A 4,958-nucleotide genomic window follows, 5' to 3' on the forward strand; every position below is an offset into this window, starting at 1 on the left:
TTAATGTATACTACGTTTATCTAGGCCTTTTTTGTTTTTGTTTTAATCTAACATGTCACACCGCTGGGAAACGGATAATTTCGATATTTCCTGGATGTATACACATGTCGATTTTTGACAATAAAGCTGACTTTGACTTTGCCCGCCTTGCATATTTTAACAAAGCTTTTCCATTTTAGCCACACTGAATTTAACTAAAGTCATGGCTTGTCAATACCAGTCCTGATATCGTTTTTACAAAGATGACAAGAAGAGTGTCAGATAGGAGAGAAACCACTACAAGTCAGGACACGGTCACACAGTGGCTAGATGAAGCGTGTCGCTTACCTACCGGTGTTGTCCAGGGCTACATCGAGGACAAGGAGTACTGTTAAACTAAGTCGAGTTAAATTATATTCACATTAATTCCCATCAACAAATCCAGTTTTAATGTGTCACATGAAATCTTTATTTAGCAAGGCAAGGCAAGATTTATTAATATAGCACTTCTTTCAACACAGGCAATTCAAAGTGCTTTACAAAAATGAAAGACATTAAGAAAATGGCATTTAAAAATCAGTCATTAAAAGAAGCTATAAAATTAACATTAAAAGAAAAAATACATGGATAAAAGTTACAGTGCAAGTCCTACCTCAGATATGAATAGGTTCAATTAAAAGCAGCGACAAAAAGAAAGTCCTCAGCCCTGGATTTAAAAGTAAGTCACTCGCGGACCTGCAGGTTTTCTGGGAGTTGTTCCAGATATTTGGAGCATAATAACTAAAACGCTCACCTTACCCATGTATTCACGTTCTCGACTCTGGGGACACGGACAAGCTGACCAGCTCCCCTGAAAGACCTGAGAGATCTGGATGGCTTCATCATTTTAGCAGGAGGTCAGAACCTGTTTTTGGCCTAACATTAGTGCTTTAGAAACCAGAGCAGCAGTATCTTTGAATCTATTCTTTGACACACAGGAAGCCAGTTGTTAAGACTTTCAGAACAGGAGTGATGTGATCCACTTTCTTAGTGTTAGTGAAGGAACTCGACGCAGCGGCGGTTCTGCAATCAGCTCAGCCTTTCTAATAGATTTTTGAGTGAGAGCCTCGTGAAGACAAGACCATTGGCAGTAGTCCAGTCTACTGACAGATAAAGGCATGGACCAAGTTTTCCAAATCTGCTGTGACATTATCTTTTAATCCTAGATAGATGTTCTTTAGGTGATAGTAAGCCGATTTAATCTAATTGTGGTAATGTGACCTGTTGAAGGCTCAGGTCAGAGTCCCATGACTAACCTAGATTTCTGGATTTATCTGTTGTTTTGACATTGCAGACTGGAGAGCTCAGCGCGAACCTTTATACGTTCTGCCTTGGCTCCAAAAACCATTACCCTCAGTTTTATCTTCTGTTTAATTGGCAGAGAGTTCTGACACATCCAGGTCATTGATTTGTTCAACCTGCACTTACTCACTGTTTGAATTGGAGCATGAGTCTCCCTGGGTGAATGGTTACGTACATTCTGTGTGTCATCCGCATAGCTATGGTAACTTATTTCTGTTGTTCTTAATTATCCTGAGCATGGTAAGCATGTAGACGCTTAAACGAGAAGAGGCCAAGATTACAAATATAAAGGCTGACATCACAAGCCCGATTTCGGCGTCTTCGTATAGTCGAAGACGAAGCGTGTTCCTGCTCGCCACAAAACTCAATTTGGTGGTGTCCCGCCGAATCGGCCATTGCATCGGGTCAGGCAGTCGACCAAGCAAATCACTCATGATTGGACTGTTCAGCTAGCGAATCAGTGCATGTGTGAATGCGCAAGCCGGTTTTCTGCCCCTCTATTACTGTAGCCTTTCATACGGATAGCTTTCGTCATTCTCGAACTGGAGCAGAACTATAGAAATGTTGCGGATATCTCACGTACCCATCCAATATAATTATACGTATGTCTGCACTTTAAGTGGCTCATCTTCATCATTCATTCATGTATTTTATATTCTACTAAATCTGAATCAAAGCATAAACAAGGTGGCCTGTTGGGCTTACTATATATCTATATCTATATCTATATCTGCATTATTTTATTCGAAAAAAAAAAAAAAAAAAAGAACCAACTTTATGTTTTGCTCTTGTTTGGGCTTGTTTTAGCAGCTGATTTGATATCTTATTTCTTCAGCTGATGTAAAGCACTTGACCTGCAATCCCCTGTATCGAAAGGTGCTATACAAATAAAGTTATTTATTATTCCAGATGGAGTTTCTGCCCCTGCTGTTCATTCTCCCATTATCCTCCTCAACTCTGGCCTACGAAGCTCATTTAATGTATGTCAGCTGTTAATATAACCAAGTACTAATGCTGCGGGGCTGCAACTGGACAGTTATGTATGGCACATTGTTTATTGTCGCTTATCGCTGTGTGATTAAAAGAATAAACACAAATAGCAGCGATATGCCAATGCAAAACTTTATTTCGTAACGCTTCATACACACAACAGCACATTATAATACATGAGGCTTAATCAAAGCGCCTACATGATGATCAACCTGTCAACATGACAGGAAACCATCCAGCATGACACTTAATGCAGCAGCAGGCAGAACCGCATAATCTAGCTCCCAGTGCCGCACGAAACATGTTTTGCGATGCGACGAGAGTTTGTTTATATCACGGCAGTCTGTTCTTCTTCTCTGTCTTCACGTTAGTTGCCTCTTTTTGGGCATGATGGAATACACACTAACCGCCCGCCTGGCTGGTAAGGAGAGTTATTGGCCACTCACGCACCTGAAGTCTTTGGGTGTGTTCCCGTGCGAGCACATAGCCAAGACGGCAGGAGAAGCATGGCGACGCCAACAGCCAGCGTCGGAGAGTCTCTGGTGACTGGCTTGGTGTGTTCAGGGCCTTTATACAGCCAAGAAAACACAGAAATATCCATGAATAAACATACAGTAGGCCTCTAAACAATTAAAGGGATAATTGGGTAAGGCCCATTACAAATGTAAATATAATTTTAAATAATAAAACAATCCCACCACCACAGGTATCTAGCAGGCAGAAGAGGGAATTCCTCCACAAATGTGAATGCCGCATGTGTGAGAATGGGCAGTAATGCCGGCTGCATTAGGCCATCTTTGCCATGCCACAATTTCAGGCTGCACTACACCCCTGTCAGGGAGAGACCCAAGGAGGCCTAAAGCGTAGCACCTTCAGTCGGACGCAGCTATTCATCCAACCAATAATCATCAAACCCGCTGACAAGAGAGCCCACCTCCCGAAGAGTCCAGTGACTGGCTGAGGCACCCCCCACAACAGACCGGACCGGGCGCGTTTCCGCGAGGACTTCTTGGCTTCCTCTCCCCGAGCCAGAAGCACGGAACAGCTGCAGCTTGGAAACACTTACTGTTCCTCGAAAATCGATCAAATATGTTGGGCCCCATCAGGACCTGAGGCAATTGTGGCAAGCTTGGCAATTGTCTGACGAGGCCAAGCAGAGGGCAATTCGCGTGGGCTACCACTGGTCAGCGACAACCCAAACTGGCATTTGTTCAGGACAAATAAGTTGACTGCCACCCTATCCCCTGTGTGCCTTAGCAACTTTGGAGCTGTCCTGAGGTCAAAGCGTGTGACTGCTTCCCTTATTGCCAGGGTGCTAGGGCAACAACAGGCCCTTGATGGTGTTTTGTCTGTACAGTGGGGGACTATGAATGAATGTGAGGGCGTCAGGGCATTCACCACTGCAACCCAGATGCAGGTCCATGAGTCAGGATCGTTGGGGGAATCTCCAGATGGTCTGGTAGGGTCTTCCGCTGTGCTGGAGGTAAAGTGTCCCTACGGAGCCAGGGAAATGACAATTAGTGAAGCATTGCAAATCAAGGGCTTCTGTGTCAGTAAGGAAGGAGAAACATTTAGCCTGCGTGAGGAACATCCTTACTGGCACCAAGTGCAAGGTGAGCTTCACCTCACTGCAAGAAAGAAAAATAAATAAAAAAATTGTGAATCGTTTTTAATTTACATTTACTCGCCTTTGCAATGTTGTTGTTGTTAGAGTGTTAGGTTTCCTGTCAGCTCGTCTGTTGGGAAGATATAAAATATTAGTTTAATGGAAGTCACCCCGTCACACATAAGAGCATTAAGACATACAGTACATAGGCTAAAACAAAACATCTAAAGATATAACTGTTAAGCTCCGTGATCGCTTTTCAGGACTGAACCCACAATACAAACACGGACAGAAAAACAGGAGTTTGCAGCATAAGGTTTTAATTGCAAGTAATGACAGGGGATACTAACTGTTGTAATTATAGTCCAGGAAAGGGGACAAAAAAGCGAGGGAATGGAGATCCTCAGCCGAGGCTCCGGAGTGAGCTGGGGATTATCGCCAGGCAGATTAAAGGTGGATTGAGCCTGTGTCTTTACGCTCCCGAGAGCGAGTAGGTTGGAGCAGGAGTTAGAGTTTGTCCTACCGGACAGGAGTGTGGCGAGCAGGGGTTTCAGAGCTGAGGGGAGCGAGCAGGCTGGAGCTGGTTGCGTGGAGAGCGGATGAATCCGACGAGGAAGTGGCTGGACGTGGCTAGCGGAGGAGGTGATGATGGGTTCTGAATAGAGAGACAAACAGGTAAGACAAAAAACTGATTCCAGAGTTGTGTCAGGCTAAGCTAGAAATACGTTTACCAGTGTAATCTTGACGACGAACTGGTGAAGACTGGATGAGGAGACCGGGTTTATAAGCAGGTGTGGATGAGTAGATGATCAGGATGAATAAGAAGCAGCTGCGGAGATGAATTGGCGGGAACCAGAAGTAGGTCAGCCACGCCCAGCCCGGTAGACAAACTGAGGTTACCGACTGTAACCTCAGCTTCTATGAGTAAATGGCGCAGCCCTCTAAGGCTATCGCTATTGGGTAATCCCCCTGCGCCCCCGCGCAGCACTGAAACACTTGTAGTCCACGTCCACCTGCAAGGTGGGCCCCACCCTCGGGCCTC

Source organism: Notothenia coriiceps, unplaced genomic scaffold (assembly GCF_000735185.1).
Source record: "Notothenia coriiceps isolate Sejong01 unplaced genomic scaffold, NC01 NC01_scaffold00023270, whole genome shotgun sequence".
Taxonomy (NCBI): Eukaryota; Metazoa; Chordata; class Actinopteri; order Perciformes; family Nototheniidae; genus Notothenia; species Notothenia coriiceps.